The sequence below is a fragment of the Nicotiana tabacum genome, chromosome 5, assembly GCF_000715075.1.
Source record: "Nicotiana tabacum cultivar K326 chromosome 5, ASM71507v2, whole genome shotgun sequence".
Classification (NCBI taxonomy): domain Eukaryota; kingdom Viridiplantae; phylum Streptophyta; class Magnoliopsida; order Solanales; family Solanaceae; genus Nicotiana; species Nicotiana tabacum.
In genome coordinates, this window is record NC_134084.1 from 130886730 (window position 1) to 130900517 (window position 13788).

The 13788-nt window shown below is 35.4% G+C and overlaps 1 long non-coding RNA gene across 1 annotated transcript; it reads left to right on the plus strand.

Annotated features, from left to right (window-relative positions):
- The first annotated feature begins 6123 nt into the window (after positions 1-6123).
- On the plus strand, positions 6124-8708 carry LOC142181232 (uncharacterized). The gene is made up of 3 exons (XR_012709770.1): positions 6124-6257; positions 6568-6782; positions 8469-8708. It is a non-coding gene; the product is annotated as an uncharacterized LOC142181232 (long non-coding RNA).
- The last annotated feature ends 5080 nt before the right edge of the window (positions 8709-13788 follow it).

The following is a 13788-nucleotide window of genomic DNA, read 5'->3' on the forward strand; positions in this document are numbered from 1 at the left end:
TAATAACATAGATGCACAGAGTTTTTCTGCTACTTATCAAGATAAAAAGATAAGTTATTCTTTTGTTACAGATCCCGTAAATAGAGATATTAACGCCTTGATTAATATGAAACAAAGGCATGTTGATTCATTACAATTAGAAATATTAAGCATGAATATATTCGATACTTTACAATATGTTAAGGTTCAACAAAAGATTAAATTGATTGCTGATATATACATATATATATATGTCACACTTATGTTATTTGGAGGCTTGTTGGATTTTAAATCATATTCTCAAGGATCGTCATACGGATCTTCATCAACTTCTCCAGTAATACAAGCAGGGAAAAGGAGTTTAATAAACTCAAAGGTTTTCCATAAAGGAGATTCTTCATCAGGTTTGTCTATACATCTGGATGATATTTCAGAAGACGATCCATTATATGGTCATCTACAGGCATATTTGGCTTCCAAAAAGCAAAGTAATACGTTTGCTTCCATCGCTAGAGATGAAGACAACGATGATATTAAGTCTTACGAAAAATTACCAAAGAAAGAAATGATATTTCTCCTAGAAAACTCTGAGATTCAGAGAAAAGATGAACCATGGAAGATATTCCAGAGATATCTGATTAATGGATTATATTACCCGGGTGAATCATATAAAATCCGCACTTATTATGAGACTATTCTAATCAGTACAGGTAGTGCAGAATTCCAGTACTTTTCGGGTTATAACACAAATGAAAACGTTTATAACTTTTCAAAAATCATTATTAAACAGATTATATCTGTTGAAGAATGGGGGATTTTAACAATGAAAGAAAGGCAGATAAGCCTTAATAAATCACCTATAAATTTTACTTATTGGGATTATATCCAAGCATTTGATAGGGTACTTTATTATAACAATGAGAGGCATAAACATACTTGGTTTATTAAAGTATGTGCAAAGATATTTACAGGACCAATCCCTAACTGGTTTTTAAATTGGTGGTCATACCACGGTCCCACAACGAAAATCCTGCCTGAACCATTCCTTAAGTTATACAAAGAATGGGCAAAAGTTTCACCATTCCTAACCGAGTTATATCACGCAGATCATATCTGTTACCTAGAGAAAATTGATCAAATTGGCTTCTTTATTGAATTCTCTATCCCATGGATTCATAAATGGACTCCTGAATTAGGTTTTACGGAGGAACAAATCTCTTGCTTATATAGGGTATTTTACAATAATTTTTGGGACAAATTGATGAAGAATGATCCCAAAACAAAAACATTATATGGACAAGAATTATTGGATTCTATTAAAACACAAATCCAAGTATACTTGTCCACTCCACAGAAAGAAATATTTGATGACAGCTCCGTCAAACATATTGCTCGAAGAATTTCGGTTCAAGACGGAGATAAAACCAAATTAGTAAATTAATATCTGGAAGAAGTAAAAAGAAATTTACTTCAAACTTTGAATCAATGTGAAAGATCAGACACATCAATACAGAGTGAAACAAGTGGCGATGATATCGCGGAAGAAGATTCACAGCCAATGCAGCCAGAAATAATATTATCTGACAAGGAGAAAGAAAAGGTGGAAAAATTCCTCCAACAAATGAACGATTTAGACAGAAGAGGACTTTGACTAAAAGCAACCGAAGACCCCACACAATAGTAGATACACTGTTCTTAACAGCAGAAACACTGTATAAGGGACCCAGATATGGGACCCAATCTACTATTTAAAGATTCTTTATGTTTTTTTTCTTTCTTTAAATAGAAGACCTCTTCATTTGAAGAGGCAAGTAGTGAGAATCCCCTCTCTCTCTAATCTCTCTCTCTAAACTCTCTCCTTGTAAAGTTTTTAGCTTATTAGTTTTGTAAATCAAGTTGAAGATTAATAGAAGTTTTGAAGTTCAGTTCATCTTCAGGGCCTTGCTTCCTGGCGTTAAAGGTATTTATTTTATTTTATTATATAGTATTTTATATACTTAGTTTCTCTCCCCAGCCGTGACTATGTCCGGCTAAACGAATTCATATCTATGTTGAAGAACTAATTTCTCTTGCATATTAACCATGAAGAATTCAGACTCTTTCAAAATATAAAGAAATTTTAATATAGTTTCTTGGCTTGGTTCCAAGATGGTGGTACAGTCGACTCTGGTACTACTCTTATTGGCTTTACCTTAGTGGCTACGTCTAGCCAGCTGTGACATTAAAGCCCGCCGAAGTTGTCAAAAGGGCTATCCCTTTCACAGTTACAAATGCTAGACACATGGGCTCAATAAGAGTATGTATCGGACCTAGACAGGCCCCTTACTTGGGTAAAAGGATAGATCCTTCCATACAGTCATTAAATTATAATAGAATTCCCGTATATTTCGAATCTTTATTGGTTGTGCGGACTACCGCCAACCTTCAAAGGTACTGAATCAGCTAGATCTGGATGGTCGTGCGGACTACCGCCCGCCTACCCTGATCCTGGAAATGATGGTATCAGAGCCTAGGAATTTTCATGGTAAATATGTAATAAATATGAAATATTCAACATAGATATGAAGCTTTTGGAATGGATCTGGGAGAAACAAGTACTAAAAGTACTAGACTTGAAGAGGTAGATATACCTCAAAACCTTGATTTATTAAATGGATCTAGGAAGAAATTAATTTTCCAACTACATGGACTTTAAATTCTGTTATATCCCCGAGTCAGATTACTAACGACTTGTCAAATACTGAATTTTCGCATGTCATTCAAAATCCGGATGGTAGAGATATAATATATATACTATATCAAATTTAAACACAAAATAAATTGCAAAGAAATATTCAAGGAAATGTCTTATATATTTTACTATTACGACATTAACAAAGAATGACAATATCTTTCTTAGTCTTCCTCCCCCTAATGGAATGAGCACAACAAGTTACTAATACCACCATTAAAAGGAAAAAAACTAAGGAAGATGTGCCAAAATACAAGTTACATGTTAGTCTATGTATTATCTCTAACAAATATCATAAATCCTTGAAGGTCCGGAGGAATTTCCGTTGGTGGTGGTGGAAAAGAAGCTTGTTCATCACCGCTTCCGGGCGAAGCAGCATCCTGCGCAAGTTCCGCTAGCATTTCTTCATAAGCTTCATCTATCTTCGGTTGTGATTCTGCAAGTCCAAAATTTCTTCTTTCCGAACGGATCCAATCTCTGAAGAGTACTGATTTTTCCAAGCTTTCCCTCATAGACACTCTATGACCACCGATTTGAAGCCTCGCTTGACTGAATGCGCTCTCTGATGCCACTGTTGAAGCTTGAACACCTAAAATATCTCGAGTCATCCTTGAAAGAACCGGATAGTATTTTCGTTTGTCCTTCCACCATTCCAAAACATTGAAGGAGCCGTCGGGATTCTCTGATTCAAGTCTCTGCGACAAATAAACTTGAAGCACATTTAGTTGTGAACTATCACCAAAATTATCACCTTGAGAACCCCTGAACTCCGTCCAAGAACTAAGGGCTTTTAGGCCCGCAGTTCTTTTAGATTCTTGCGAACTAGACGAAGTAGGAGTTGGAACATTTGGTCTAGCTTGATCTAAGGCAAGTTGATAAGCATTATAAATAGTTTGAACATTTATTTTAATTGAGGCTTTTGCATATCCAAGTGTAGCAAATTCCTCAGCCGAAAGTGATAAAGCGTTATAAATTTTTGAATACCAAAAGTGAGGACCTCCTAATTTCATTGTAGGATTTAACAATGCAGCAACACCAAAAATAGGGGGGATAGGGAAAAAATATTTTTTAAACTTAGCTTTCATAGAATTAATAGCTTCTTCATAAATTACTCCACCCTCTGAAAATTGAGTAAATAAATCTACAAGTGTTGCAATATAAACTAAATAGTTAGAAATAGTAGGATAATATTGGCCAGATAATTCATTTGTAGCAATATGAAATTGTTCTAAAAAGTCTACAAGCATTTTAACATTACTCCAATCTTGATTTGTAAGGTGTTCATCATTATCATCATCACCATCACCTACACGAGCATTATACGTTGCGCTTATTGGGTTCCTATATTCATATGCAACAACTAAACTTTCATACATATAATTCTATCTAGTCAGACAAGGTTTATGAACCTTTCTGCAAGTCCAATTAAGAGCCAAATTTATCACATTTTTTAAAATAGTCTCTAAGTCTACTTCTACGGTTTGAATAAAAAGCCAATTAAGAGCCATTTTAACCTTTTCAATTTCTACATTTAAAACTTTCATACCAGCACCGACGATTAAATGGTAAATATGACAAATACATCTAACATGAAAAATATTACTAAATGCAGGATTTAGTGTAGTTGTAAGCAAGCCTATAGCATTAGTGTTACTAGAAGCATTATCCATTGAAACCGACATAATTTTATCTCTAATGCAAAAATATCTACAAATATCTGCAACTGTGTTAGCAATAAACTTACCTGTGTGGCGTGAATTAATTATTCTATAAGCAATAATGCGCTTTTGCATTATCCACTCCTCATCTATCCAATGACTTGTAACAGTTAGATAATCACAGTCATTACCACTTCTACCAATATCAGTAGTAATAGCAATGCGACAATCTATATGAGTAAATAAATAGCGCAAATATTGTTCATATTCATGTTTATATTTATAAATATCGCTCTTTACGGTTGCGCGAGGCCATCCTTTATAAGTAGGATTAAAAACTCTTCTAATATAATGCACAAAATGAAGGTTAGAAGGAAAACTATAGGGTAAGCACATAACAGTAACCATTTTTGCCAATTCTTCACGATCTTTATTTGGATCATAATATAAAATGCCACCGGTAACAGTATTAATTTCCGGTTGAACTAAATTTGAACCTGAACTAGGGTTAACCGTACTATCTACACTTGTCCCCTCTTGCGCAGTTTTCATTTGTAAAAATCTAGCTTTATCTCTAGGGTGTTTCAATATGTGTCTAGTTAAACTGCCCGTACCGCTACGGTCTCCAGTAAATTTATGAACTAGTTGAGACCCACAAGTGTTACACTTAGCCTTATTTTTTTCTCTTAGTTGAGTAAAAAAATGCCAAACAAGAGATGTTTCGGGCCGTTTAGAAGGTTGTCTATTAAAAGTAGGGGTTACTACAGGAGGGTCAGGCGGGGCATCAGTTGGGTTATTAACAGGACTAGTAGGTGTATCATCTAAATCCGGTTGCGTTTCATCTAAATCATCATTTTCAAAGATAATTTCATTAGGATAAAGTTCATTCATAACTTCTTCATTTAATTGTTGACCCGGTGCAACATCATGGCAAAATTGACTATCGGAAAATTGAAAACAAGGGTTATCACTATCAAGAATAATAGGTGGAGGAGGACGGGTAACAGGTCTGGGTCGGGGAGCCGGGGGAAGAGTAGTAGCTTGGCTACTAGATTCACCAATTTTAGATTTTCCCTTACCCTTTCCACCAAAAATATTTTTCAAAGAAAATGCCATATTAATTATAATTGTACGAAATAAAACTAACAAAACTATAATATTAAAACTTAAGAGTTGGAACGCGTTTACCGAATTGACGAACAACTTCTTGAAAATTGAATATCGTTGAAGACTTGAAGACTTGAATACTTGAATACTTCAATTCACCAACTTCACAATTTTTCACGAAATTGCAATAATAAAGCAAACAATTATAGAAGAAAATTAGAGAGAGATTGATGATTTTGTGAGTAAAAATGAAAGAATGGGGGTATTTATAGTTGAGAATTTGGAAAAAGTGTAATTATAAAAAGTTTGGGGTTAAAGCAAAGTTTGGGGGCCAAATGACTATTTTTTAAAGTGGCCAACGGATAAATTTGAAGGCCAACGGCCCGTTAGGCCTGGTTGAACCGGCCCAGGCCCGCCTGCCGGTCCCGGGCTTAACGGTCCTCGGCTCACGGGCTAAATGTCTTGAACCGGCCCACCACGGGCTTTTACACCACTAGAGCCCAGGCCCGGTTGAACCGGCCCGTTTGACCCGCAGTCCTGGACCGGTCCGGGCCAGGCCCGGGCCACAGTACAGCCTTACCCTAGTGCTCCATATTGAGCGAGAGTGAGCATCAACTTAAATTAATTCTTAAAAAGAATTACATATAATTAAATTAAAAAAATGCTAAAGTATTAAACAAAAACACCTCAAACCTAATAACTCCATGTGTCGAAATCCATAATCTCTGGTGCCGCCGTCCGCTTCCCCTTAGGCAGCGAACGAAAACTAGGGGTTGATTTTGGTAATTTTCTTAATTTTCCTTGTCTCTTTTTTGTTTGTGTGTTGATTTAGAGCTATGTAATTAGGACACCGTCAATGTTTTCTAATATCTCTATCCGGTGATTTTTTTTCTAATACCAATTCAAAAATTCCCTTTCATTTAGTGATTCCCGCTCTCGTTTTACTATTCTTTTGATCTTTCAAGCGGGTATAATCGTATGAGCCATATAGGTGATTTTTTGTATTATAATATCTTGAATTGAGGTTATCTGTGAGATTACAATCTCGATTTTTGTATGTTCTCCAAATCTTATGGGGTTTTTATTCTTTAGGGCTTGCAAAATGGTTTGTTTGAGATGTAGATGATGTTGTAGTGGGATTTAGAAGCAACAAGACAATTGTCTTTGAAGGCGTGAACATACAGTAGTAGGAAAAGAGAGCCAGGGTAGATGTTTCAAAATCAAGGAGCTTCTTCAAAAAGTTGTAGTCTTATTGCAATATTGTGTTGGAGAAATATTGAATGGCAAAACCAGCAACATTGAACCAGGTAATTAGAATTGTAGTCTACTATTGAATCCTAATTTTGAGATATCTTTGTTTTCTAATTTCTATTTGTCTTTAAAATTTGAGTTCACAAACATATAGTTAATCAGTAGAAGTGATAAAAGAGTTATATGAGAGACATTCTGAGTTAACAGGTGTAAATTTTGTAGAGGATGGAGGTTAGAGTTGTTGAGAAATTCAAGGATATACCCTAGTGTTTTTAGAATAACTGACAGAGAAAGAGTAGTAAAAATTTATATTAAAATATACTATAATTTTCTCTTTATGAACTTTAAAGTTATCCTATCCTAAGAGGGAATATTGAAAATCAGCCCAGTTTAAAGGAGGGCAATTCTCAGTTCAATTAAATACATATTATTTAGACTTATATAATATTTTTGGTTGTTAAAATTCTCAGCTCAATTAAAGGCTTTCTACAAACTTTTCCATTCTGTGTCTCATCTACATTTGCTTGCATTAGATGTGAAATGAGCTACTGGCACTCTTGGCAATTGTGTTGGAGTTTGATTCATTTTTTTGATATGTTGGACTCTAGTCACACTGGTTCAGTCTTATAAATAAGGATCAGGGGATGGGACATAAGAAGATAAGAAACTTTGTGGTTGGGTAGCCAAAATTAAGTAGGACCAGGTTTAGCAGCAAAAGTTTTCTCCTTTTGGATGCTAGTATTGAATATAAATTCTTGAAGCAAAGGCGAACTTGACCAATTGAGTACTTGAGGCAGAATGATTAAACTTTAAAATATGTACATTATGCATTTTGCAAGTTTGCACCTCTAGGTGTTCTAATCCTTAGAATAGGTTAGGTGAGTGCACCCTTGTCAAATTGAGATTTTGTGATTGATATGAGTTGTTTATTGAACGATCTAATTTTTTGATCCTTTTAAACAACTATATTTTTCTTCTTGAAGTAAATGGAGACTATTAAGTATTAATTTTTAGCCTGCACTCATAGAATATGTCAAGTTATTTATTCCTTTACCAATTTCTTTATATGTTCTCTTGTTTTTTTTTCTAGTTTCCTGTGTTTGGTAAACAAAAAAGCTTTCTTGTCAATGGAAATTCAGTGGGGATTCACCTCATAAAAGCTTTCTCTTGTTTGCTCTGTTGTGATATCATTATTACTTTGGTAGTTTCAGTCAATTGTGTGTTGTCATTTTTCTTGGGGTCTTATTTATGTAATTTGGTTGATATCTAGATCTCAAAATTGTTGATTATAAAGTTAACAACAACTTTACTCTTTCATATAATTGAGCTTCTTGAAGAGGCAATGAAGAAGTCTCTTCTCCTTAAATTGTTTGGATGAGTTTAGTCAATATCATAGGCCATGAGTTTGTGCTTTAGTAACTTGTGTATTTAGTACATTCTAGCTTATATTTTATTTATTAAATAGGAATTCATTGTCAAGCTCTAATTATATTTGATTACTTGACTAATTGAGTTGTGAAAGTATATATTGTTACTTGGAAAATGCATTTTATAAATAAGGATAAGTTATTTTATATTAATCTGTATTTGAAAAATATAACAGGGTTATGTACGAAAATGACATGTTTAAAGAGAAGGAACTATGCAATATTCAGCTGCTACTCTCCATTTATGTTTTCTTTTAGATATTTAATCCGATCCTTATAATTTTCTAAAGAGAAATTACTTTTTATTGTTTACAGGGTTTGAAAAGTTGAGGTTACAATTGAAAATGCGAGTTTTGAAGACTTCGTACAAGTTGAGAACATGGTTAACAAGCATTTTACTAGGCAGTTAGGATAATATTATATATTTGCCCAGAGATTGTGTAAACAGTAGGGGTGATATATGCATCCTGATTATATAATTAGCAATGGGATATTAATATACTTTTGTAATTAATTACCAACTTTATATTTGTAAATGCATATTTGGATGTGAAAGAATGATTTTGTTGATAATTTCGTTTATGTTCATGTGATTATCTATATTGATAATTGTATAATTTCAAATAGAAATGACAGGAAAATATTCTTTAAGGACCAGATATTATTATATATAACAACCTATTAGGACCAGTGGAAGGTTGCTAAAATGTTCTAGCGACCTATTGATCTATGCTTAAGGACCAGAAATCTAGTCCCTAAAAGTATTTTAGGGACAAGAGAATTTTCAGTCGCTAAAACACTTTAAGGATCAGTAGCTAAAGCTCGTCGCTATTGACCTTTAGCGACGGCGCCTATAACGACGGGTGGCGACCAGGTTTTGCTGGTCGCTAATTACATTTAGGGACCGAAATTATACTTTTAGGGACCATTTTTCCCTTCGCTAATGATCTATTTTCTTGTAGTGGATCTGATTCTATTGATTCTCCCGGCTTTAGTATTCGGTGCAGCGATGAAAAAACTTTGTTTGCATTAAGCTTCTGGCCCGATGCCCTTTTATATTTATGAATTTGCTCCATTATCAACCTGATCATCTTGTTATTCCCAGCTGAGAAAATAATAATGTCATCTGCATAAGCTAGGTGAATAATTTGAGGTCCTTTCGCTGGCATGGTGAACAGAGTGAATTTTTCATTCTCGTGAAGTTTGTTGAGCAACCTAGTCAATACTTCTGATCCCAGGATGAATAAAGATAGAGATAGAGGGTCTCCCTGTTTTAACCCTTGAGAGGAAGTAAAGAATCCGTTTCTGGTGCCATTTATGATAATGGAATACCACACATTGGATATAAGATTTCCAATCATGTTGATCCATTTCTCGGAGAATCCTAATTTCCTCATCACCGCATTAATGAACTCCGATGACATCCTATCGTAAGCTTTTTCCATATCTAGTTTAATAACAATATTTCCCCCTTGTTGTAGTTGCTGGTACTTTGGACAATTTCCTAAGCTAGAAGGACATTTTCCGTGATCAATCTATCTTTAACGAAACCGCTTTGATTATTAGAAATCAGCTTAGGCAGAAGCGGATTCAATCTCCTAGAAAGGATTTTAGATATGATTTTGTTATAGACATTTCTAAGACTGATAGGTCTTAGATCATAGAAAGTCTTCGGAGCATCAACTTTGGAAATAAGGACTAAATAAGTGTGAGAGTAATACTTAGTGAGTTGAGCACCAAAGAAGAAAGCTTGCACAAATCGAACGATATCCTCTTTAATTATATGCCAGCAACTCTGATAAAAAGCCCCATTGAAACCGTCCGGGTCAGTATCACTATCACTGGAAATATTGAAGATTGCCTCCCTTATTTCCTTTTCTGTAGGCATATTGGTCAGGAGTTCATTTTCTTCATCAGTAACAATATTAGGGATGCATTCTATGATATCCATCTTGTCCACCAATTTTTGGAAGATTAAAGAGCTTCTCATAATGTTTAATAGCAGCCTTCGTAATCTTTGCTTCACTTCTAATCTACTTCCCTCTATGGTTTTTGATTCTATGGATCTGAGTCTTCCTCCTCCTTTCTCTAATAACATTGTGAAAGTATTTTGTATTACAATCACCTTCCTTAAACCATTGAATCTGAGCTTTTTGTTTTAATAGTGGCTCCTGCATAGCTTGCCATTTAATGTACCCTGCTTAGCCTTTGTTGAGGTTTTCTCTGCTCGTCTCTGAATTACACACTTGATCAAGCTCATCTAAAGTTTCCACTTCCTTTTCCCACTTGATCACCATATCATAAACATTACCAACGTTTTCTCTGGACCATTTTGATAACTTGTTACTAAGAATTTTCAATTTTTGATGCAGTCTCCACATTGGATTACCTGGAACATGTGTGTCCCAAACTTCTCTAACCAAGTCGTGGAAGCAGGGCTGCTTAATCCAGAAGTTAAGGAACCTGAGATAACTGATTTTCGTCGTTTGGTTGTCCTTACTTTTGAATAATAGAGGTCTATGGTCGGAGCCCGACCTGTTGAGATGTTTGACAGTGTAGTTATGAAAATTGTGAGCCCGGGTGTCATTGATGAAGATTCTATCCAGTCTCTTCCAGACTCTTTTCCTTTGTCTCCAATTATTACACCACGTATATTTAGGACCAATAAATCACATGTCTACTACCTCACAGTAATCCATACAATTAGATAATTCGAAGCTTCTAGAAATTCTATGAGGATTACCTCCCAATTTCTTATCTGGATCCATAATAACATTGAAATCACCCCCAATACACTATGGACTGTTGATGATTGAATATGTATCTTCAAGACTGTTCCAAAGATCTTTTCTTTCCTTAGCAGTACATTTGGCATAGACCACTGTTATGTTGATCTCCTTATTATGTACAACATTAGTGAGATTCATAGTGAGCTGTTGTTCTTCATTGGCTAAGATAACAGAATTATAATCCTGTTTCCAAAAATACCAAATCTGCCCGTTTGTGTTAGCTTGCTAGTGTTGAAATCCCAAGTATCTCATATAACCTTCAATCTTCTTCTTGTCGATAAAAGGTTCCATGATGGCTACAAAGTCTATGTTGTTGATGTGATACAAATTTTTTAATCTAGGTAAGGCTTTCTTAGTCCTTACTCCCCTTATATTCCATATAATTGCACTAATCAAGGAAAAAGATGGGGTGGATCAACTTTGACTCTTTCCCCTGGAGGAAAGGTTCATTTTTTCTTTGTTTTTTCCATTTTTCCTATTTCTGCTTCTACCTCTTTTAACATGTGATATTCCCTGTCTGTTGGAAGCCTCTTTTAAATGAGCTTCAGCCGGATCATCAGGTTGTTTGTTGAGAGTTTCATCACTATTATTTGATATAGACATGTTAGAATTCCCAGTTCCTTCCTCAATCATCTTGCCATGGTTTTGTATCCTCTTCTCCTCAATGTTGTATCCACCAAGGTCAACCACAACTTGAATTCTCGGATGTTTTTTGATTTCTGATGGTAAGGAATCTGACTTTGTATTAGAGCTTTTTTGGTTACTGTTTGGTTCTCTCATATTGACACTCTCGTAGTCATGACATTGCTTCGTTGAATTGTTTCCAGTTCTGCTTATTTCAATCTGTTGGTTTCCCTCTTCTTTGTTGTCATTGCTATTCTCACCTTCACTGGGATTGCTTTCATCCACCTTTTCAATAGTATCCGACTTGGCATTGGAGGTCAATTTCCGAGTGTTTACTATATTCATCAACTTATTGTTCTCCATCACTCCTAGATCCTTGACGCTATCTTCAATGACAGCATTTGTAGCTATTGTATTACCTCCAGTAGCAATCTTAGAAGCATTTTTCCTATTCTTTTTCACCACAGGTTTGAACATTACAGAACTTCTCTTTTTGGGCATTGTTTTCTTCTTCTTCTTCTTCTTCTTCTTCTTCTTCTTCTTCTTCTTCTTCTTCTTCTTCTTCTTCTTCTTCTTTCTGCCCTCTTTCTTATTCTGGACATAGGCAGTGCTAGGTTCTTTCTTCTGGACCTCGATAGGGGACTGTGATACATTGTTGTTCTGCGCTTCATTTGCTCTTACCACGTACTTTTGGACAATATCTTTCTTGTTCTCATTCTGTTTTCCTTCAGCAGTTTTGTTGGCTTTCTTTTTCCTATTACTCTTAGTGTTATAAACTTGCCAATTCTCCTCTTGATTGCCTTCATCTGTTTTCAATTCTTGACAATCATTGCTTTCCTCATTTTGTTTCCCTTTACTTGATTCCCATGTTTCTGCCATCTTTTTTTTTTTTATTTTCCTCTCCTTTCTTTTTTTTCAACTACCCAACAATTAATCAAGGAATGTCCTATCTTCCTGCAATGTTTGCAATATTTAGGGACATTCTCCCATTCGATTTTTTGAACATAGCCATTTAGAGGGATGTTCTCATCTTCAACTCTCACAAATACAGAGGTATGTAGGGGTTTAAGTAAATCAACCTCCACTCTCACCTTGGCCATACTTTGTCTTGTTTTGGATCGTGTAGCAACGTCTAGCTCTAGCAGAGTTCCTGCTGGACCTATGACTTGCTTGGCATATTGCCAAGTATGCATATGGAAAGGTAGTTCCGACAACAGTGCCCAAACAGTAGCGATCGACAAATCTTCATCCGGTTTAAAAGTCGAAGTCTATTTTGGTATCTACATTTGAGTGCCTCCGATTTCCACCACCATTTTGAATCTTATCACATCAAAATCTTCATAATTTGTAAAGTCCAAGAACACATTAATTTTATCATAGACCCCAATTTTGACTGTGCCTTTCAAAGCAATTTTCTCAGAGAATTGAGCCCTAATTTTATCAACTTGGGGTCTTATCGTTAGAAATCTTCCAACCAGTGTCCTTTTGCATTCCTTCGCCATCACACCATAGTAGTGTTTAGCTTTGAATATAACTGCTGGCATTCCATTGTGGGTGATTCTTCTTGCAATTACCACAACGGCTGCATACAGTTTCTTTCCTTGAATTGCTCCATGGGGGAGCTTCACCGCATCAGGGGGTTGTTTTGGTGTTCCAGACGCGCCGCCTGGCCACCGTCTGGGGCCTCCATGGGTGGCTCGTGATGTTCACAGAGTTAACAGAATATAGTCGTTGAGGGGTTTTAGTTTTAGAGAGAGAATTTTTTAAATGTTCTGATAATTAACATGTACTAGAAACTATGAACTAGAGACTATAAACTACAGTGGAAAATATTGACTAAAATGTAAGGCAATGACTATAATATTGATAGGAAATTGCTTTGCACAATTTACTTCAATACAATCTGATTTCTACGAAGATACCGCTACAAAAACTACCGCGTCCTTCAAACTCAAAGCAACAATAAAACACGGCCTTTCCTACTATTCAATCCGCTTTCGCTTACCAATTCTACAATTCCCTTCACACACAAATAACATACACACATTAAACCAAAGACTGAACAAACACCTATATATATTCCTCTCCTCTGATCAACAAAGAATATATCATTTCATCTCTACTATTGTAGCCTATAGTACACCAAAGGAACAAAGAAATACTATAGTCGGTAACTAATTTTTCATTCTTGATGGCAGAATCCCACTTGAACGGAGCCTATT